Genomic DNA, 24,973 nt, shown 5'->3' with positions numbered 1-24,973 from the left:
ACATTCTATCCCCATATGGAACTTTTATTGCTGTCCTTGTGGGAAGTTTTCTAAGGTTAAAAATTTGATTATGGGAATAATAAAATGAGGGGGCCTCTTTTTATAACGAAATCTTAGACAATGGAAGTTAGACTATAACTTGAAAATAGAACAGATCCGGCCACTTCTTAGAATTCAAATCGAAAACCACTGGCTACCATGATAAATAGTGTAAGGTGATGCTTTCATTGTGTACTATCTTTGATGAAAACCATATACTATAAAGGCCATATACTGGGTGATCATATGATTTTTTGTATCTGTTGATTCTCTTTTGTTCCCTGCGTAAGGAATTAGGAATTGTGCATGTGGCAGTCATTCAACCCATCGCTAAAGGCACCTACTTCTGGGTAAAAGAGAACAGCTGTTGGACATTTGCACCCAAACTTACTGAAGCAGGAAGCAAGATCTTGGATTATCCCATTGTAATAACCAACCAGTCTGTTCTTGTGGTTTGGGTTCTAGTATACTCTGCCTTTATCTCCATGAAACAGTTTCGTGTTGTTGGGCTCCTTTTCCAATTTTTTTCTAGCTAGCCGCATAGTAATGCGATTTTATAGACTTCCAAGACACCAATCAAAATTTGTAAATTATATTTGAAGATTTTGAATTTTTTTGCCTTCACAAAAAAAAGCAAAGTTTTCCCATTAGAAATATTATTGAAAGATGAATAAATGTATTGAATGCCTCGGGGAAGTGAAAAATAATTGATTCAACAATATTATACAGTGGGAAAATATTGAAGACAGAAACAAGCATGGGACAGTTAAATGGAGAAGGACTCTGTGTACTTCATTAAAACAACAGTGAAAATAGAATTTGGTGTTTGGAAACAAAAAATGCTTTTAAACCCATGGTCACATAACATCATTGGATTACTTAAAAACAGTTCAGTAACCCAGCCTTGTTAATTTACTTTGCAGACAATTACTAATTTAGCTACTTGAGGGTTACATATTGGGATTATAGAGGAATTTTAATGAAAGGCCGTGTTATGTCTTCTAAATGCAGAGTAACTCACACTCCTGTAACAAGGGCCCCTGACAACTAGAAACCTGGCAGACCTTCAGTAAAGACCAGGACAAGATTAGCAATGGTGAGCACAGTACTTATTTATATGCAAATAGTGCTTCTTCAAGTGCTTGATCTCAGTTTGTCTATTTAAGGAGTTTAATCAATACCCTAAAATCCTGCAGTTGTTCAAAACGGTAATTGGAGTAGTGCAACATTGTACAGAGTACAAAGTGAAGTGTATGTTTGTACCATATAAAGTTTCAATGAGTGGAGGTAAATTATTCAGGCACTACTCCAATTCAGTAGTCTAAGTCAACAGGCAGAAAAAATAATAATTGTCAGGGTGAAAGAACAAAGAAAACTTGTTGATTTATTCAAGTTCATTGAGTAGGTTGGTAGGTAAGGTTATTTATTCCTTTATCTCTGCCCTTGCTTCTCTAAGAGTTCTATTCTGATCAACTATCACCGTAAATCCACCTTACAAGGACCTCACCCTAAGTTGAGCAATCCTTTTGCTCTTCGTAATTGAAGGACATTGATTACAATTTGCTACTAGATGTATTAAGAGTTCAATTTTATTTCTGGTTTTCTATATATACTTGTGTAGTTAAATACAACAGAAGTGCATTCCTCCTGGTGATTACTGGAGTGGAAAATATATTGAGTTAGAATAATAAAGATTTAGATTTATAGAAGTTGGGGGGTAAGTATAATGGGAAGAGAATATACTCTTTTTTTTTTTAATAGAAAAGAAATAAGGAAAGAAAAATAGAGAAAGCAAGTGAGTACGCAAATAAGCAAGCACAAAGTCATGCCAAAGAGTAAAAACAAATTTACCTTGCTGGCTAAAAATTAACAAGGATCATAAACCCAGTGACAATTTTCTTTGATAATGTATCAACTCAAGCCTAGTAAATTAGTTATTAGTTGGCCATGTCATGCTTCTGCTTTTTTTTTCCTTTTTACCCTTTTATGTAATGCCATTCTTTCCTTGTGATGGTGTTACCTGTAGTTGAAAAAATTTATGGCTAAATAAACTAATGTTAACAACCATTTTGTCATGTGAAGGTGGAGTACTGTAAATAAACATCAAAAGTGGCAATTGTTCTTTAGATGACATCTGTTTATAATAGGAGTTAAGAATTATGCAATGCATTTCAAATAGAAAAAGTTTTATTACCATCATTCCATGTTAACTGAGTTACATATGTATGCGAGCAGTGTAAAATTAGTTATTTGGGGAGAAATAGTTCACACTGGGTCTTAGAGGATATGCATTCCAAGCCACCACTTTGAATAAAAGAAAAACATAATTGTTAACCTGTTTCTAAAGACATTGATCCATGTTTGACAGCAGTAGTCGAAAAAGCCAACACAATGGCAGGTATAACCTGGAATCAGAACAAAACTGAAAATATTATATATATATATTTGTAATCAAGGAATTATATAGAAAAATTCCTATGGTCACTTCTAACTTGAGTATTCTATGACATTGCTAAAATTTTTAATGACATATTTATTTTTTGATTGTTAGTCTTGACAGATATAATATTTAATTTTTATTTTGAATATGTATCATTAAAATTTTCTTAAAATTTTGTTAAGAAACAGATATAAATTTTCAATATGGTATGTGAAACAGTGACTAAGAGGCAATTCAGGTTTGCAGTAGAAAAGGAGACTATTTTAGAAACTAATTTTTTTTTTAAAGAATTATAGTAACAAACAGAAGGTAGCCACTATATTTAAAACTATTCATTTCATTGGTGACTATGACATTAAATCTACCCCCCCAACTCAATCATAAACTCATAAATTTCTTTTCTTTCTTGTTTAGTATATATTTTATGTACTAACTCTTCTTAGTCATTTAAAAACTTTTTTCTAATACAATTAGAAAATACAATAATACAATACAATACAATAATACAGTAATACAATTATAGCAATACACTTATTATCAATTAATTGCTGAAGTCCTATCCCCTGGTACCTCAGAATGTGACTACATTTAGAAATAGAATCTTTAAAGTGATAACTAAGTTAAAATAAGGTCATTAGGGTGGCCTAGTCCAATATGACTAGTGTCCTTATAAGAAGGAAATTTGGACACAGACATCAACAGAGGGGAGATGAGGTGAAGATGCAGGGAGAAGGCAGCCATTTACAAGCTGAGGAGAGTGACCTCAGAGGAAACTAACCATGCTGACACCTTGATCTCAGACTTCTAGCCTCCAGAACTGTGAGAAAATTAATTTCTGTTGTTTAAATCACCCAGTCTGTGGTATTTTGTCATGGCAGCCCTAGCAAACGAATACATGGCAATACCACAGTATCCTATGGGAGAACAAAATTTGCCAACAGAACACTGCTTTTATTACTCTTATATTTGCTTTTGGTCTTCTGCCTTCTCAATAACGCTCAAGGTATCAGCTGTGACCTATTACAAAAATGTGCTTGAATATTAAAATATTCACTTGAGGCAAATAATTAAAACTCGAAAACCATTGTGGTGGTTTAATTTCTTCATTTCAAGTTGTCTTTTGAGGTTTCTCTCAGGGAAAGATCATTTCAACGGGAGTCAGAGAACTGGGGTTCTATTTTGTCTCTTTCCTGTACCAATCTTAGGACTTTGTCAAATATTACTTCCCCTCTGTCAAAGGACAGTGGAGATAATACTTTATCAGGTAGCTGTGAGATTTAAATGAAACACTGTCATATATGAAAAACGTACTTTGTAAATGCACCAGTGTTATACAAACAGTAGTTCTTGTAACCAGAAGCCTGACCGCTGGGCAAGTATTTATTGGCAAGTAGAGATTCGTTGTGGCAGCTAATTTATCATTGGTCAGTAATAAGTTATTTAAAATACTGATAGCTCCATGTTAAATCAAGACTGTAGTGTATGAAGTCATTTTGGAGAAGATATCATTTGACAAATAGAAGTTCTAAATTCATGCTATGAAAAGAACTGCCTGTAGTTTCTTATAGAGTTTATTTAAAGAGTAAAGAGATAAGATTTTTCCTTTCTTCCTTTAATAATTTCAAGTTATATTCTACAGTGGTTGCTATAGTCACAAACCCATGGGTTCAAGCGCAGTTTTTATTGTTGACAGTGGTTAGTTTAGATTGTATTTATCTTCTTGGGTTACAAGTATTAGGTATGACTCACTGTGAGTCTGTCGCATAGCGTATCTATTTTCCCTCTTACCAGTTATACTTTATGAAGCAATTTGAAAAAAATTAAATTATCTCCAATTATATGACCAGTTAGACCCAGCTCTAAATGCAATTATTTCTGAATATGCTGGTGTGTTTGACACCTAACGGCTGTTAGTTGCACAGTGGCAGTATCGGATGGTGATTAGGGCACCTGGATTATTGGCCAGGTTTGTCCCAGGAACTTCATTCGCTGTCTATTTGTAAGATCCAGTCTGGTGCTTTGAAACCGAGTCCAATCTTTACTTTTTAAAATTTTTTATTTATTTTTTTAAACATCTTCATTGGAGTATAATTGCTTTACAATGGTGTGTTAGTTTCTGCTTTATAACAAAGTGAATCAGCTATACATATATATATATATCCCCATACTCCTCCCTCTTGCGTCTCCCTCCCACCCTCCCTATCCCACCCCTCTAGGTGGTCACAAAGCACCAGAGTTGATCTCCCTGTGCTATGCGGCTGCTTCCCACTAGCTATCTATTTTACATTTGGTAGTGTATATATGTCCAAGCCACTCTCTCACTTCGTCCCAGCTTACCCTTCTCCCTTCCCGTGTCCTCAAGTCCATTCTCTACGTCTGCGTCTTTATTCCTGTCCTGCCCCTAGGTTCTTCAGAACCTTTTTTTTTTTTTTTTTAGATTCCATATATATGTGTTAGCATATGGTATTTGTTTTTCTCTTTCTGACTTACTTCACTCTGTATGACACACTCTAGGTCCATCCACCTCACTACAAATAGCTCAGTTTCATTTCTTTTTATGGCTGAGTAATATTCCATTGTATATATGTGCCACATCTTCTTTATTCATTCATCTGTTGATGGACACTTAGGTTGCTTCCATGTCCTGGCTATTGTAAATAGAGCTGCAATGAACATTGTGGTACATGACTCTTTTTGAATTATGGTTTTCTCTGGGTATATGCCCAGTAGTGGGATTGCTGGGTCGTATGGTAGTTCTATTTTTAATTTTTTTAAGGAAGCTCCATACTGTTCTCCATAGTGGCTGTATCAATTTACATTCCCAACAACAGTGCAAGAGGGTTCCCTTTTCCCCACACCCTCTCCAGCATTTTTTGTTTGTAGATTTTTTGATGATGGCCATTCTGACCGGTGGGAGGTGATACCTCGTTGTAGTTTTGATTAGCATTTCCCTAATTAGTAATGTTGAGCATCCTTTCATGTGTTTCTTGGCAATCTGTATATCTTCTTTGGAGAAATGTCTATTTAGGTCTTGTGAGCATTTTTGGATTGGGTTGCAATCTTTTAAATCAGTTTTTATTCTCGAAGCTTTTCTCCTCAACATCTCTCTTTTTCCATTTTAGTTTCATGTACATGCCACACCTAATTTTAGATCTTCACATATCTATGTACACTTAAAGTGCTCTCAATGAACATAGACTTAATAGGATGAGACACTGGCCCTTTTAAAAGGCCAAAAACTTTAATATTAGTCTATAGAGAAACAAAAGTCCTCTTTGCTTGTTAGTAAAAGTTGAGGGGTTGATTTCACAGCAAAAGAATCATCTAAGTTGGATTTACTTTGGTGATATTCAGATTTGGGGTTTTTGATGCCTGTTTTGGAATCTGAAATACGAGAAGGAATAAGTATCTCACCATTTCTTTGTGATAAAATCTACATAACATAAAATTTGCCATTTTAACCATATCCTTCTGACCATTACGTGCTGTGTTTATTCTCAAATTTCCTGTACTATGAAGGAAACCACCTTTGTCTAAACGACAAACATAATCTCTATTCTAATCCAGTTAAGTCCCAGGTGAGTGCTCCCGTAAAGGCCAGTTTTCCTTTCCTTGTGCTCGGATGAGACCTGCAGAATCAGACAGAGGATCTCAGCAGCAATCCCTGTGTTCAGAACTCAGCCAGTAAATTGCTCCATGCTCCAAACAGATGTTTCCCTTTTAGGTTAATGCACCGATTGTGGACCATTTTTTTCCTTCCCGAGAGGAAATATCAACACGGTCATAAACTAGAAAGCTTCTTCTGAGCCTCCAAGAAACACCCATGAGTGGCAACAGAAGTGGCAAGGAGTGAATGTGGAGAAGTAGAGATAAATCTCTTCGTGACATGCTCTCCTCATTTTCGTTTCCCCCTTTTTTTTTCCCCTGCCACTTTCTATTTGAGAAATCACTTGAGATATTAGAGGAGTGTCTATTATTATTTTTATTCTTAAAAATGCTTGTTGGCTGTTTTTTTTTTTTTTTAATATTTTTAAACATGTTTTAGTACAACAAAGATTGAGACCAGGGCCAGGAGACTCTCCAAAGTGACATTTGTAGGACCGCACAACATCCTCAGAAAGGGTTCCCTCTAAACTGTGCTGGAAGACGGCATTTCAGATTCTCAACATGAGAGAAATTGCAACATCCATCTTAACGACTTAGTAAGACTTTTCCTGACAGAGAAAGGGACACTTATTAAGAAAGTATTATTCTCTGAAAAAAGAAGGAGAAAAAAATGACCTGCTACTTCACTGAAAGTGAATTGCCAGAAAAAATATCTCATTTCCTTGTTGTGCTTTGCTTTCCATGAAGGATTAAGCTATTTCTTCTTTATGTAGAAAATAAGTGACAACCTTATATAAACGGGAGTTCCTGTGTTTGGATGATGGCACTATTTTTCTGACATGGGCAAATAGTTCAGAGGTGCATTTTTTCCCCTCCCACAGTGATATTTTCATCCACGTGCCTCAAAAATTACTGACTCTACCTCTACTCCGGTGACTGGAATGCAAACTTTATATGCTGGTATGAATGGGGGAGGGTGGAAGGAGAAATGTGAAGACCTTTTATGGTTTACCAAAATATGACGACAAGTTCATCATTTTTTTAAAAAAGCATCATTTAGGGACTTCCCTGGTGGTCCAACCATTAAGACTCTGTGCTCCCAATGCAGGGGGCCTGGGTTCAATCCCTGCTCAGGGAACTAGATTCCGCATGCCGCAACTAAAGATCCCGCACGTGGCAACGAAGATCCTGTGTGCCAGCAACTAAGAACTGGAGCAGCCAAAAAAAAAAAAAAAGCATCATTTATATCTCCTTTAGGAAACTTTCCCCAGACTGAAAAATCAGAGAATTTTATAAGAAGAGAATTTTAATGATTGCTGTGGTAAAAATGTAATGTTTTGAACTTTTTCCTTGGTGATCAAAGTCCTTTATTTACTCTTGTTTTCTGGTCAATTGAAGAAGTTTCCAAACTTTTCATTTAATATGTGTTAAATATATGCAATGCCACGTGAATTCAAGACTCTAGATTTATTTTCAGACATTTAATATACCTGGTGACTGAAAACTCAGTTTAAATTGTTAGTGAACAAAAACAAATGGAACGATAAATTTGGAGATTGAGATAAACATATACAGACTACTATATATAAAATACATAACTAACAAGGACCTACTGTAGAGCACAGGGAACTCTACTCAATATTCTGTAATAACACATATGGGAAAAGAATCTGAAAAAGAATGGATATATATATATATATATATATATATATATATATATATATATATATATATATATACTGATTCACTTTGCTGTATACCTGAAACTAACACAACATTGTAAGTCAACTATACTCCAATAAAAATTTAAAAAAATGGAATTCAGGAATTCAATAATTCAGAATTTTTTCCTTTTCATTTGTAAAATTTCTTTTTTCATTTTTTATTACAAAAAAGTCTAAATCTACATAGAGCAGAAGAGTCTGCACAATCATTGTTTTAGATCTAAATTGGCAGGAGGAAAGAGTGAGGTTTCTAAAGCTGTAATCTTTCTGCTCGAGGAGCAGTATGAAAAGGATAATTCCATGATTAAATTCATACAATTCTGTATATATTCTACTCGCCCTAATTTTACTTTTTCTGAAATGCTACCACCTCTTTTAACATCTACTAATGGATACATGCTAGAAAGAAAATTTATTCAAACTTGAAATCATAGACTAGGGATAAGGCAGAGAAAAGAGAGATGGATCATTGGAATCAGATGGTTGGTTAAGAATTCTTTCCATTGGGACTTCCCTGGTGACACAGTGGTTAAGAATCCACCTGCCAATGCAGGGGACATGGGTTCAAGCCCTGGTGCGGGGAGATCCCACATGCCGCGGAGCAACTAAGCCCGTGTGCCACAACTACTGAGCCTGTGCTCTAGAGCCCGCGAGCCACAACTACTGAGCCCATTTGCCACAGTTACTGCAGCCAACGTGCCTAGAGCCCGTGCCCCGCAGCAAGAGAAGCCACCGCAGTGAGAAGCCTGCGCACTGCAATGAAGAGTAGCCCTAGCTCGCCGCAGCTAGAGAAAGCCTGCACGCAGCAACGAAGACCCAACGCAGCTGAAAGTAAATAAATTAAAAAAAAATAAATTTATAAGAAAAAAAGAATTCTTTCCATTAACCAATCAGTTCATCAATCAATTATTGAGTCAATTAATACATACACTGAGAAAATAATTTTTTTGCCTCCTGTGGTCAGGTATGATGCTGGGTATACAAGGTGAGAAAGTATTGTTCCTTTTGACTAGTATGTGCAAGGCCCCGCACTAAACCGTGTACAAATATTCTCGCCTCTAAGCTTTGTAACTGTATTGTGAAGGGAAGTTGTTGTGCCGTTTCACAAAGTAGGAGCCTGAGGTTTGTCCAGGATAGGTCAGCTAATAGTCAGCTAAGCTATGGTTATACAATAATCTACCTGACTCTGAATCCATGTGAAAATTTCTGAACCAGAGGAGGCCTTAAAAATCACCTTCTTAACTTCAAAACTAAGTTTTCACCTACATCTCCTTGCCTCATTGTCTAAATAAGTGAATTACTAAGGCTTCTTGATAGGTGTCATTAGAGAGGCAGCATAATGTAAAGATTAACACAACAGGGTTCAGACTTGGCTTTATTGGTTCAAATTCCTGCTCCTGCAAATCAAACCATGAGATATCACCTCACCCCTGTTAGAATGGCTGTTACAAAAAGACAAGAAATAACAAGTGTTGGTGAGGATGTGGAGAAAAGGGAACCCTCTTTCACTGTTGGTTGGAATCTAAATTGGTGCAGCCACTATGGAAAACAGTATGGAGGTTTCTCAAAAAATTAAAACTAGAACTACCATATGATGCAACAGTTCTACTTCTGGGTTTTTATCTGAAGTAAACAGGAAGACTAATTTGAAAAGATATATGCATCTCCGTGTTCATTGCCAAGACAGTAGCCAAGACATGGAAGCAACCTAAGTGTCCATTGATGGATGCATGGATAAAGAAAATGTGGTGTATCCACACAATGGAATATTATTCAGCCATAAAAAAGAAATCTTGCCATTTGCAACAATATGGAGGGACCTTGAAGGCATTATGCTAAGTGAAATAAGTCAGAGAGAGAAAGACAAATACTGCATGGTATCACTTATAAAACAAAACAAAACTGAACCCAGAGATACAGAAAACAGATTGGTGGTTGCTAGAGGCAAGGGGTTGGGGGAAAAGGTGAAATGGATGAAGATAAGGAACACATAGTGTCCAGTTTTATTTCATCCCACAGCCCCTAAGATAGCGCTTTGTATGTAGTATGTGTTCCATAAGTATATGGTGAATGAATTAATAAATGAATGAAACTTCTTCACCTAGAAGGCTTCCATAGCACCCTAAGATTGCCTTTCAATGCCCCAAATAGTATTGTTCCCACCTACCTAGGATTTCAGGTATAATCCTGTTCTACTCTATGTAGTTGATTAGTTATTTTTCTTACCTGAACATACCTTGATCTTTGATATCTCTGTCTTTGCCCATTTTGTTTCTATGCACTAACTCTCCAAACCATATACATGCCTTTAGGCTCAGCTCAATTTTAACTTTAGAGCTAAATCCACCACTGACCTCAGTAGCTGCCTGTGAACTCCTCTACTATTTGATAATTTTACTGGTCCTGTGGGATTAGATATATTCAAAACCCTTGTCTTTCATTTATCAGTTGAAGAAATTAAAACTCAGATTGGCTAAAATGATTTATTTGCTTAAGGTCTCTAGCTGACTCACCTTAACTCTGTTTTCCCTTTGCCACACAGCTTCTTGGTTAGTGCTTTGTATTTGTGCCTTGTTTTCCTGACTTAACTATTCCTTGCCTACTTAGATGGCCTCTTATGCATCTTTGCCCTGTCCATAAAAGGCCAATTTCAGGCATATGGAATATACGTCAGTATTTTCTGCCTGGCTGATTAGTTAATTAAAGGTTTCAAGAACAAATACTGATGAAAAGTGTGAATTACCTTGAAAGTCTGTAAAAATGTCTTTAAGTTCAATGGCTTATGTGACAGTGGGCACCCTACCCACTCACTCCGAATTCATTGGGATTGGTTTTAAGATTGTTCATTGGTCAAGATGTGTTATCCACTAATGTAGGGTCTTCAGATGAAGACAGAAACACTTCAGTTGCAGGACTAACAAATATTGTTTCTGGGAGAAGTTGGTATAGGTAATGATTTTCTCCAGGTAGCTGAATCAGGAAGACAAACAGGGTAGCTAAGTTCTCTTGACAGATTTGGATGGTGTCTTTCCCTTACTTTGGTGATTTCCAATTAAATGTACCTAGATCCCTAAGTAGTTCATACCTTTAATATTCCCCCCAAAGCTAATGAATTGCATATGTTTACCAAAGATAAGCTGCATGGCCTAACTTAAATATCAAATTTATGTTAACTCAGTGTGGTATTAATTATGCACATTAATCTTTGGCTTTTAAAATGGAGAGATAAGTGAGTACGTAAAGCATCTAGTCTGTAGCAGTGGTTTAAAAAAACGGTGTGAGAGAGATCCTTCGTTGTTGGAAAGTTTGGGAAGCACTGCTATGTTGTGAAGTTTGTAGAATATTTAAACCAAAGAGGACCTTAGAATAATTTGATCCCATTCCTTTATCAGACAAACTGTGGGAGGGAGGCTGATTATCTTGTCTGGATTTATTCAAAGGTAACGTTAGGATTTGTGCCTAGGTCTCTAATTTTAGTCACATCCTTTGTGTTACTCCACTCTACTCTAGAAGTTGTTTTAACGTTAAGTGTTGGTGTCTAAAATGTCAAGGCTCAGGAAGAACTGTGTTGTATGAATAAGCTAGGCAGTAAAACTTGGATCTCTGCCAGCTTGATATGGTGTCATATTAGCACTCCGTGGTTGGTAAGACCAGTATTTCTAGGTTCTTTCCGTTTGACACACAGTGTAGGTAAATTCTTATAACGACGTAGAGAGGGAAGCAAATACCTTTGAGTGGGCTATGGTCCCATAGACAGTTTAATTATGCTTATCTGTTCAGAGAGACAACACCCACTGTCCATAAGTTGTTGCTGGTTTTGAAAACTACGAGAGTCCTTCTTATTCCCTAGTGAATTTCTATCTAATACTATAATTATAATCATTACCAGTGCAGCTTACATTTTTTCTGTTTAAATTTCCATTAAATTTTAATAATATATAGTACTGTAACTTGTATCAAGTTGTTATAACAACAACAAAATTCTGTTCTGTCAATGGATATTTGAGCATCTAAGTTTAATTTTAAATACTTGGGAACTTCCATAATTTCATATACAAGAAAAAATTTGAAGTAAACAGTGGCCTATATTTGCTAATGAATGTGGTTGGGAAATTGCTAGAAAAGTTTAGGAAAAAGGAGTCCTTTATCATGTTACGTAATTCAAGGTCAAAAGAAACACAGTGTTCCTCCTGAGATGGAAACCTCCTGTTAGTTTTCATCACGTGTACCTGATTGCAGCTAAAATGTAATACACATTCAATAAGACCAGAACCTATTTTTCTTCTTCTTTTAGATTTATGCTTATATTTGTAGCTTTCATATTAGGAGAAAAAAACAGGAAATAAAAGTAACTTGAGTCCTAAACAGCCTAAAAGGAAATGGCAAAGCTACACAATTCCATATTTCATTGTTTAGACAAAAGAAAACATTTGGTTTTTTAATAATATCTTCTTAAGAATATTTACACAGTCGATTTAACCTCATATCAGTTTATGCCCTTTGTATGTTTTAGATAACATTGTTGAATTTCCTTTGACTGAACACGAGGTGGACTTCCCTACGTGCTGAGCCTGTGCAGGCAGGCTCTCCCTCCTCCATCCCAACAAAAGCCGTTTTTTAAGCAGCTGTTACTAGTTTACAAAAGATTTTCCAACACTGTGTGCTTTGATTTCACCTCTCAGTTAGTTTTGAGGAAAACCGCATCCCTTAGATTCTCTTGTCTTAACTCTCATGATACCAACTGAGTATGTTTAGACAATGTTGTTTTGAAATATTAGACAAAACCACAATATAAACATAAGTTGCAATATTCCTGGCTACCTACAAGGCATATTTTGATATTGGATACAGCAAATCCATGAACTCTGAAAACAAAGGCGCTTTGTGCACCTCTTTGAAAATTTCCAAAAAGTAGAACCCCAAACAACTTTTGTGACCTAAATCTAAATCTGCTGGGTTTCCCATTCAAACGGAGTAAATGGCCACCTTTTCAACAAACAGATATTGTTTGCGTCAGACCAGACTACGGTCGAGAAGCAGTGTTCCACCTGTGAACACATGCCAGAAGGTGTCTGTTCCCAGAACCCAGACAGTCATGAATCAAATCCATTTGTATCTTGCTTTTTTGGGTGCCCAATACTCCCAGCAAAGAATGAAAATAGTTTTTAATGAGTCAAGGCAAGCTGGGTAAAACAAATGAGCATGTACACAATATCCTATATCCTATTTTGTTAATTGCAGATCATATGGCCTAAGTTAGTTTTATTCAAAATATTTTGACGTTAGTTACAGTCAGATAGGAAAGATTCACTCAAGTTCCCTCTGGCAGTAAAATAAAATACGTATCGTAGAATGTCTATGGTGCGTGTATAGTTTAGAAGCATGCATGTACAACATATACTCATCAGGATCACATGACCTAGGAGAGAGTATGAAAAAACATTTAAACTATTATCATAAAATCTTTCTATTTATACCTTTTACAGACATACCTCATTCTATTGTGCTTTGCTTTATTGCACTTGCATGTGTTGTGTTTTTTACAAATTGAAGGTTTGTGACAACCCTGCATTGAGCAAGTCTGTTGGCGCCATTTTTCCAATACCATTTGCTCACTTTGTGTCTCTGTGTCACATTGTGATAATTCTCTCAATATTTCAAACTTTATTATTATTATTGTATTTATGGTGATCTGTGATCAGTGATCTTTGAATCAATGCTGTGAGTTGCTGAAGGCTCAGATGATGGTTAGCACTTTTTAGCAATAAAGTATTTTTTAATTAAGGTATGTACATTGTTGTTTTACACATAAAGCTATTGCACACTTAATAGACCACAGTATGGTATAAACATAACATTTATATAAACTGGGAAACCAAAACAATTCATGTCACTCGCTTTATTGTGATATTCCCTTTATTGTGGTGATCTGGAGCCAAACACGCAACGTCTTTGAGCTATGCCTGTATTTTCATGCTTTTTAGTTCACAGAACATGAAGTAGTTATAGGAAAACCAAACCAAACCAAATACTGAGCCAATACCACCAAGGAGGGCAATTAATAGGTAATACAAAGAGTATCATGTAGTTTTTGACTTGATCTATTGGAGGTCTCCTTTCTACACCAATATGCCTCCCTCCCCCCACCCCCCGAATTAGGAGGTTTCTCACTGAAGGGAATAGAATAGAATAACACATCATCCTTGGAGCAGGGATGGTCAGCAGGATGAGTGCATGGAAAATCCAAAGAAAACTTGAATAATGATTGCAGGAAACAAAGGACACCTATGTTATGGAGCACGGCTGTGCCATTGAGCTGACTAAAGAAAAGTCACGGGCTTCCCTGGTGGCTCAGTGGTTGAGAGTCTGCCTGCTAATGCAGGGGACACGGGTTCGAGCCCTGGTCCAGGAAGATCCCACATGCCGCGGAGCAACTGGGCCCGTGAGCCACAGTTACTGAGCCTGCGCGTCTGGAGCCTGTGCTCCGCAACAAGAGAGCCCACGATAGTGAGAGGCCCACGCATCGCGATGAGGAGTGGCCCCCACTTGCCACAACTAGAGAGAGCCCTCGCACAGAAACAAAGACCCAACACAGCCGTAAATAAATAAATAAAAATAATTTAAAAAAAAAAACAAAAAAACAAAAAAAAGAAAAGTCACTTCAAGATAATAGGTGAGGGACTTCCCTGGTGGCACAATGGTTAAGAATCTGCCTGCCAATACCAGAGACACAGGTTTGAGCCCTGGTCCGGGAAGATCCCACATGCCGCAGAGCAACTAAGCCCGTGCGCCACAACTACTGAGCCTGCGCTCTAGAGCCCGCGAGTCACAGCTACCGCAGCCCACATGCCTAGAGCCCATGCTCCGCAACAAGAGAAGCCACCACAATGAGAAGCCTGCGCACCACAAAGAGGAGCCCCCGCTTGCCACAACTGGAGAAAGCCCGCGCGGAGCAACAAAGACCCAATGCAGCCAAAAATAAACAGATAAATAAATGAAGTAAAAAAAAAATATATATATATATATATATATATATAATAAGTAATAACATAAGAAAAGACAGACATTTTGCAGATCATTTAAGAGGTAAACAAAGCATCCTATGTAGTTGATTCACAGTAATTTGCATATTAAATAAACTTTAAGTAAGCATATGAATAGAGCAGTAGTTCCTATCACAGTAACAAGGGTCCTGAAAGAAGGAAATCTTATTCCACTAGAGTCCAATGAGGGACAAGAATTGCACAGGACACACAGAAGAGGATCACGAGACAAGACGAGCAGAAGAAAGGCCTCTAAAATTTACCCAGAGAACAATTCCCTGAATCACTCTGGCTAAAGGTTTCTCTAGTGCTATTTAAAAGGATGACCGGGAAGTGTATGCCAGAGCTCCCTTGGAGGTCACAGCATGTATTTGTGTTGAAGTTAATGAATTCTGGGCTTTCCAAATCATTCTCACTAATCTTTTCTTCATAAATCTCAGAAATGCAGACGCCTAATGAGATTGATATCTGAACTAGGCTGCCTCTATGTGTATGGCTAGGATTTTGAAACCCAGAATAGGAAAAGCCAGGTGCGTGTAACTCAAATAGAATTTCGCTCTAATCAAATTTATTTCTGGCAGTGTATAGTACATGGTACATTTGTTTGCCACCTTCAGGGCTGTGTTATTGATAGTTTCTTATTACTGTGATAACCATATCCATTTGTGGACTTAACATTAACTTGGCTTTTTTTTTTAAATTTATTTTATTTTATTTTTATTTTTGGCTGTGTTGGGTCTTCGTTGCTGCATGTGGGCTTTCTCCAGTTGCGGCGAGCAGGGGCTACTCTTTGTTGCGGTGCGTGGGCTTCGCATTGCAGTGGCTTCTCTTGTTGCGGAGCACAGGCTCTAGGTGTATGGGCTTCAGTAGTTGCGGCTTGCAGGCTCTAGAGCACAGGCTCAGTAGTTGTGGCACACGGGCTTAGTTGCTCCGCGGCATGTGGGATCCTCCCAGACCAGGGATCGAACCCGTGTCCCCTGCATTGGCAGGCGGATTCCTAACCACTGCGCCACCAGGGAAGCCCCTAACTTGGCTTTTTATTGTAAATCTGAAATTGTGATTATTTCCCCCCTTTTCTACCTGAGTTTCCATAGCTGCTATTGCCCAAATAGTTTAGCTATATTCTCAACTTTTCTTGATTTATCTGGACATTATAGGGAAGAAGACTCTTTAGGTCTGAGTCTTATAAGGTTGCTGACTACACAGCTAGATGCCTCCAGATACTGTCAACTGTATCAATTAAAGAAGTATGAAGTGGTAGAGATCTTAGAAAAACTAGTCCATTTTCTCACCAAATGAAGAAATCCTTCTTTAGGACCTGAACTTGATCATCTAGCTTCTGTCTGGACCGTTCCTGTGGCACTGATGCTCCATTGTGAGACAGCGGGCTTTATTGGGGAGGACTCTTCATGTGTTCGTTTAGGGTGCTTTCTTTACTTTCAGGCAGTGGTCCTTGTCTGATGTCTTGGAAACTTGGAATAAACTCTGCATGGGATAGGCCTTCAAATATTTGTAGATAAATAGCGTGATTATTCTTTTCTCCTTTAGACTAAACACCCATGAATGCATAAATTTTGGGTCTCCAGACATTCATTAGTCCGTTTGGCCTCTTTGGAATAAAGTTCAGTTTGTCAGTGTTCCTCTTCAAATGGATATATCAAGACTGTTCCCCACAGATAATCTGACTTTAGAAATTATAGTGGGATGATCCTTACGAAACTCTACCAACAGCTGGATTTAGGCTCTGTAGTATCATTCCCTGTAACCTAACAGTACATTTTTGGGTTCTCGACATCCTTATCACACATTGTGGTCAACTCGACCATCTGATCTTTTCAGAGCAGATATTTTCAAGACTAGACTGCCATAGCCTGGAATATGTAGTTAAAAAATAAAAAGCATTGTTTTGTATTATACGTGATAAATTGCATCTCTTTGGTTTTATCACAGCATTCCATTAATTGGAGAGTCTACTGAATCCAGATGCAATGTATTTGCTATCCCTCCCAGTGTGGTGTCATTTACAAACTTGATGAACCTGGCCCCATGTCTTCCTTCCGGTCACTGGTGAATAGCCCGTGGTTTGGCTTCTCTAAGATTATTAGTCTATCAGTGTTACCCATTGGCTTAGTTACTGCAAAAAAATGTATATGCTATCATTGGCATTTCTTCATTTGAAAACAGATACCCAGAGAGTTTCTATCAAATACCTTCTTTAATTCAAATTATAATATATCCATGACATTCCCCTGTTCCTTGTCCAACAGTCTTGTTTTAAAAGTTAATAGATTAGTTTAATTGTGACTTTCCTTTGGAATACATATTGGTATCAGAGTTTAGGCTTAAGAGCTAAAATTGCAGACATCTATCAAACTTACTGAACTGTAGTTGGTGGAATCCATCCCTTTCCTCTTAGATGACCAGGAAAAAAAGACTTCTGGCACTCCTCCCATTCTTGAATTTTCAAAGATTCCAGACACCGTTTCTATAGTCGCATCTGTGATTCTTTCAGTTCCCTGGGAAGCAATTCCGGACTAGAGAAAGGAATTTATTTAAATTAGATATGCTTTGACTATCATTTCACCTTTATCATGTTTTATTTCATTTTAAAGCATTTGTTGGCCACTTTCTGATTTAAGAGTGCTACCTTTATGTAGAGGGTGGTAACAAAAGAGAAGGTGAATAGTGACTTTTCTGTCACTTATTAACATAACATCTTTATAAACATTATCTTGTTATACATTTATAATTACCCATATTTTATCCTTTTAAAAATTATTTTAGTTTTTCTGCATCTTTATAATCTTCCAGAAACAATTCTGGTAGGTCTTTGACGTGCTTTTGAGTTCATCCTTGTTTCCATGTCCTCCTCTATATCTTACATTTTTTAAGCATCTCACTAGATAATTTTCTTTCTCATTTTAAATATTCAAAATTATGTTGATAGATCATGCTATCACATTCATTTTTAAGTTTCTGGCAACTGAATCACAATTATTTTTCTATCTTTTACTTTTTGTCATCAGCTTTATTAGAGCCTGGCATATGTGTAATCCTGTGCACAATATTTTGTTTCTTTTCCCTTTTACTTTTATTGGTAGTATTTTTCAATTTCAAGGTGACACAAGCACGGATGCCTAAGGATTCTATAATTTTCCCAGAAATAACTCTTTTTTCATAGAGGTCAGCTCCCTTTGCTCCTGAGGCATCAGCACCACTTGAGCAGCACCCGTGCAGAGTAGCCTAGATCCCAGCTCTGTGCTGCCCTCTCTTCAGGTGCTTAAGGTATCGTACCCATCAAACAGCAGCCCCTCTTCAGGGGTCTGGGTCCCAGCTCTGCAGTGCCCCTTCTCCTCCAAGCTTTCAAGTTTTAATAACCTCTTCCCTTTGTTTCCTCAGTTTTAGGGAGTGGTAGCTGTCTCCTGCAGTTTCTACTTCAATATACCTCATAATCCTTTATATTAAATTCTCTCTGTTAAAATAACTGGAGAACTTCTATTTACAGATTTGTATCCCTGAACAACAAAGCACCAATGACAGAATCACCAATTCATTTTCTGTTTCTTCCTTTCTTATCCTAAGTCATAACATTCAAACGAAAGCAGAAATGAACACACGTCTATTTCCCCTAGGTGATCAGCTTTGCATCTGGAATGTTTTCCTTGACTCTTAGATTCATTCTCAAGTACATCAACAATAGTGAAAAGCATCACTGGAATCAAGTTTCACAACATTTGTTACCATCCATTGATGCAGTCTCTGCTTTTTCTCTTATCTCAATCTTGCAGTCACTGAACTCACTACATTGGCTTTTACTCTATGATCCCTTTGAATTCGTTTTCTTCTGAATTTTTTTCCCTGAATTATTTATTTATTTATATCGAGGACAATTTATTTTTAAGATGCTGCAAGAAAAGGTATATGTCCTTGATTTTGTAACATACTGTCAAGCAGGGAGAGTAGTATACACTTTTACTGAATAGGGTTGGACATCAGGTCAAGAAGAAGCCCATATGCTACAATCTGCAGGTTACTGGAACTATTCACAGGGTATGTACATCTTCTAAGTCTCTGAATGATCTAAACTCCATAATGTTTCTCTGACTACTTGCCCTTACAAAATTACCTTTAAGTGTGCCAAAATCAGTGTTTGTTCACAGGATGACAGTGAAAATGATAACCCTAGCCTAGGACAATTGTTCTCAAATATTTTTGTTTTGGAACACTTTATACTACTAAAAATTATTGAGGACCTCAAAAACTTTTGCTTATGTGGATTATATCTATCAATATTTGCTGAGTTAGAAGTTATAACTGAGAATTTTCAAATATTTTAGTTCATTTAAAAATAATAAAAATAACATATGTAAAGCATTTTAATGAAAATAACCATGTGTTATACTTTTTGTAAATCTAATGTCTGGATTAATAGAAGACAGCTGCTTCTCTCATATCTGCTCTGCATTCAATCTTTTGTAACGTTGCTTTGGTTGAAGTATATGAAGACTTCAACCTCACACAGATACCTAGTTTGAAAAGAGAAGAGTATCTTAATAACATATTCAAATAATTGTGTGTATTCTTCTTTGATATTATACCAAAACGTGGCAAGTGCTGGCTTCTTAAAGTTCAGTTGCAGTATGGGATATGAAAACATGTTAATTAACTTTAGGTATCTATACATTACAATCCATGGGTCTCTCTTGCACTTTTACACATGCTTGATTTTATAAAATGATATATTAGTCATTTGGAAACTCTTGATTCACTGATTGTTGACATATTTCATTCTATAATAGAAAAATTACTTTCATTAAAATAACCACTGAGCTCATTTGAAAGCTCCTTAAGTATTGAGGAGTTATCAAACTCATGGTGGCAAATATAACTTTGCAAAATTCTAATATTTTACTCAAAAACTTGAATTTTGTTATTGACAATGAGCCTGTCAATTGTTTTCCTTGAAATCAGCTCATTTCCTTGAAATCAGCTCATTTCTTTGATTTTGAAGAAATTATCAGCCAGATGCCTAATTCTGCACAATCATAGCTTGTCTGCCAGTTATTCTTTCAGGCAGGGGTGGTGTTTCATGCAAAAAAGCAGCTAGTTCGTTTGCAACTCAAAAAATAGCACATGTGCTATTACTTGAGAAAATCATTGTGCTTCATTTTGTGGCAGAAGTGCTTGACGTGCATTACCCCTTACATCACATAGAATATCAAAAAGAAGTAGACTAAAGCATGAAGATTTTTAAAAAACTAATAACTTTTAAATGTTTCATCAAGGAAGTTCTTAATTGAAACTATTTTTTTAAAAATTGAAAATGTGTAGAGATGATTCTGGGTGCAGTGGCCTTTCTTAGTTCTCAGGCACTAGCAGGTTTGCCCATCTTTGCCTTTGCACCATTAGTGCAAATGTAACACAGTGGAAGAGGCAAATAACACCTTAGTATAATGATAAAAATATCAATAGTTTTGACCTCATGAACCCCTGGAAAATCTTCAGGGACCCCCAGGAGTCTGCGGAACACACTTTAAAAAGCAATATGTTGATTCCAGCCACTATTTAGAAACTCTCCCTTACGATAAAAAATGAATTCATATCATTGGTTTAAAAACACATAACACGCTTTATTCTATTCCCAATAATTAGTTTAATCAATTTGAAATTGTTTGTTTTTAATAAGTGACACTTAATATCATATTTCATGGCTAAAATGAAAGTAAATGATCAAAAACAGCATAGGAGAAAATAGCGTATGAATTTATGTGGTCTTGTCATAAGAAAAAAATAATGCTGGAAAGTTTGTCCTTTCCTATGTCACATGTTGTATCTGTGTACTTTGCACTGGAAATCAGAAAGCTTTTTCTTTTTCCTTTACATACATTTATTCTCATCATGTTTTCCTCTTAATCATTTAGCTACTCCACTTGTAATATTTTGTCATTACTACAATTTTTCTAATCTCATTAAAATCATGAGCTCATGTCATTAAATGGTGGTGCTTTTGAGTCTAAACAAAAAAGAATAAATTTCACTTCATTGTATAGGTGGGAGACTCAAGAAATGTTTTCCCATTCTGACAAGCAACATCAGAATTTATGGTCTTTCTCAAAGAGAGAAATAATTCTCTTTACAAGATGTAGTAGAAACTGAGGTGCTATTCTGAATTTGCAAATCATCCTTTCTTGACACAGATAAGAACCTCTATCTTAAGTCTCATGCTTCTCAAGGGAAGTGTGCCAGCTCACTCTCCTTCCTTTCTTTTTTCTCATCCTTACACATATAAATCCAATCTGTTCATACTTTCCAGAAGTTTCTACACATTTTTCGGAATAATAGTGATGAACAATGAACTAGACTACTGAAGAGATGGGGGAGGCTGGGATAGTAGCTCTAATTTCTACAGTGCTGAGCTGTAGCATGACATAGGAGAATTCAATCTTCGCAGAATCAGTTTTATTTTAGATGAGAACAGTCTTAGTAAATCTGATAAGTTAACAAAAATAAAACCCTGTGGTTACTTCAGATAAAATGGAAGGAAAACAAACTCTTTCAATTTCCTCTTATTTCAAGGAAAGGTCACAGGGGAATCATTTGACTTTGCAACTTTATATGCTTAAATCATTTTCAGAAATTTACAGATTGTCATCCTAAAATTTTAAATCACTGTTAAGGAGTTAGAGTGACTGTACACAGCACACATGAAGAAAAAGCTGCTTAGAAGAATGTAACACTAATAGTTGATACAATATTTGTATCTTAGAAAGTCTTTAGTTATTTGAAAATCTTGTTAGAAACCCTATGCTGGGATATAAAACTCTTTTGGCAGATTTTATCAAATAGATCTGATTGTGCTTTGTTTCTTTGGCTGATGCCATCAATATGCAGCGTTGCCTAAAGCTGCCAATGCACAACCAAGCTGTGGGCTGACGGAAAACATCATCGGCCAAGAGATTCACCTAGAATCTGGCTAACAGAGCTTGGGGTTCCCCTTTGGCACAAAGGCATCAGGAGCACATCAGTTTTAGGGGCAAAACTGCAAACTCTGGAACGCCATATAGAGAATGATTATGGTTGACAACACCCTGGGCAGTGTTTATCTTTCCAAAGTGACGTGAGGACTCTTCATTCATCTTTGTCTTTTTGGAAATGCCCAGAAAAGTCATTTTTGAAATCATTATCAATAGCATGATAATATATGCCAGTAATCCGGTGTTGGATTTTGAATAGCAGAGGTTAATTAAACAGCATCACCAAGGACAGTCTCTTCTCAATAGTCACTTTCCTAAACATTTCACTTTACATTAGTCTCTATTGTTTTCACTACATTACATAATCGTGTTTGCATCCCGTGTTTCCCCACATACGGCTTTTCTTTCCTTGTTTCGAGGGCAAAATGAAAATGTTTCCTTGCAAAATTCTTTTGCTCTCTTGCTTCTTCTGTGTCGAGACAGCAGTCAACACAGCTGTCAGCAGAGGCTGCTTGGTGCTTCAGAAATGTGTATCAGCAGAAGACGTTCTGTCCTTGGGTGCCAGGGCAAATTAAAGAGAGGAGAGGCCAGCTGGGTGGTTACTGGTTTTGGTAAGGAGAGAGGAGCCCTACCTTTTCTACCCCTGCCCATCTGCGCCGTTCCTTCCTGCCTGTCTCCTTTTATCAATTCTCCTTTCACCTAATCAATGACCATATTAATTGTGAGGTTAGCTAATCAATTACCATATTACTTGTGAGGTTCCAGTGCAACTCCTAATCTGCAAGGAAGAATTAGAACCCACTTCTTCTGATCCCTAGAGCAGTGATTTTCAAACTTTGGTGTGGTGTGTAAACTCATCTGAGACTTTGTAGGTCCCAGGTGAGGCAAGGGATCTTCATTTTTAATAAATATACGGTAATTTTGACTGAAGTGATCCCAAGACTAACTTCGAGAAACATTTAGAAACTGTATTTCCGCCGCCTTTCCAGGGCGTCATCTAACCTTGGGGGTGGGCTAAGGAAGAGTTGGAAAAGCTTCCTAGGTGAATCTGGTTCAACACCCCTCCTACTTGAGCACCCTTTCTGTAGACCAGGAGTTCTCAATCTTGGCTGTACTGTAGCATCTCCTGGGAAGAGTTTTTTTAAAAAAATGCAGTTGCCCAGACCCACCTGCAAAGATTCTGATTTAAAAGGCATTGGTATTTTTTGAAAAAACTTCCCAGTGACTTTATTATATAGATTTAAAGCAGAGGTTCTCAAAGTGTGGTCTCTAGATCACCGTCACCTGAGAACATGTTCGAAACGCAGATGTTTGGCCCTACCCCAGACCTACTGAATCAGGAATTCTGGGGATTGGAACCAGCGTTAAAGGAGACCTCCCAGTGATTCTAATACATGCTAAAATGTGAGAGCCATTGTTCTAGACCAAATTTCAAACTTAAAGCAATGGATCTTTAGATAAGACTCTTCTGGTGATTGATAAATCAGCTATGTTTCCCTTCTCCTCTATACTAGTATTTTTTTTTTTTTTTGCCCACACACCTGAACAAAGAATACACTGTTATTCCTAACATAAAAGCTTGCCATAAGAACATTTAATAAATTACAGTGAGACAAAAGAATTGATAACCTCTGAGAGATGTAGAGACCATTAACCTTGCTGCTCATTATTCTATCACTTTGAGGGTCGGTAGTCTTTTAAAATAGATGTCAAAGATGAGAAAAATGCTGGAAGACAAAAGATGAGCCCAGATTTAGAGTATTTCTCTCTTTTCTCCCCTATATGACATGGAAAGAGTAGAATAAGCAGAATTAGATACATTAAGCAACCTTCTAAAAGTAGTGGCTTCCTTTCAAATTCAAGTTTTAGCGTTTAATAAATAAAGTAGTGACGTTTGTTTGGCAGTTATTTAGTGAGACATTTTTATGTACCAGGCAAGATTCTCAGAGCTTTTCAAGTATCAAATTATTTAATCTTTACAGTGACATTTGAGGTTAGGTACAGCTATATTATGAGTGAGGAAAATAAGATGGCGAGAGGTGAAGTATGATTTGCCTAAGATGACACAGCTATAAAGTGACTGAGCCTGTGATCTTAATTACTACATTATTTAGGGAAAAAAATCACAGCTGCTGATTAATTCTTTAATGTCTTGAAATTTTATTTTGTTCAAAACCACTTTTTTGCAACCTCAATTTTTCTTCCAGTGTCCCCTCATGTGTCTTTTTGCATTTGTTTATAATTTTTTTTTGTGAGGGGGAACATTTTATATCACTTCTTTTTATTACTTGCAGTATAAATTTTCTGTTTTAAATCAGTTAGGGGAAAGTAACTGAAAAAAATCTGCCTTTTCAATCACAGGATGTTTTGAGTCCATTGCTTGAACTAAGTTGAGATATTTGGATAAGTAAAGAGAAGTGAACATATTTCACTTTCCAATTTTCCAAGGCAACATTAGCAGCTTCCTCTGCTTCTTTTGAGAAAGATGAATTTGGCTATTTGAAGGAAGTCTCCACCAAAATTAATCCCTTTCCCAGGATTTGTTTTTCATATTATTTATCACCTTGATAGGTTTCTACGTATTGTGGGTTTGGCAAAGTCATATAGAACAGCCAGAAAACTAATCTCTTGATACTTCTGTTTCAAAAAAGACAGAGAAATCCAAGCTGTCAGGTGTCAGAAAAAGTCTACACCTTATAAATTCTTGGCCCAGATTTGTAACCTAGTGCTTTTGAATAAACCTTCAATTTTCTCATTTATGATTAACAGTATGGTGGTTTCTTGTACCACAGCCTACATTTTTTCAGAAAAAAAAAAAAAAAGAATTAGAACAAAGGAGAGTGAGAGAAGAATTTTCTTTAAAAATCCTGGACTGAGTACATAATAATTATGTGATATACTGAAAAATGGACTAGATAATATCAATTAGATAATAGGACTGATTTCTGCTTCTTTCATACAAGATTGAGAATGGAGGAATTTATTTGGAGCTCTGATTGCAGTTAGTAAGAGAGTTGATTGATCTAAGTACCTCTATATTCAACCTCTTTTACTTTTTATCCTGTTAAGTTTTACTTTCTTTTTACCTCTGGGCACATAGCTACAGGGCTAATGTTGGGGACCAAGCTGGTTGGAGGGCCCACCTTT

The sequence above is a fragment of the Balaenoptera acutorostrata genome, chromosome 11 (assembly GCF_949987535.1).
Source record: "Balaenoptera acutorostrata chromosome 11, mBalAcu1.1, whole genome shotgun sequence".
NCBI classification, from domain to species: Eukaryota; Metazoa; Chordata; class Mammalia; order Artiodactyla; family Balaenopteridae; genus Balaenoptera; species Balaenoptera acutorostrata.
The sequence above is the reverse complement of the archived record's forward strand: the minus strand, read 5'-3'. Positions refer to the sequence as shown.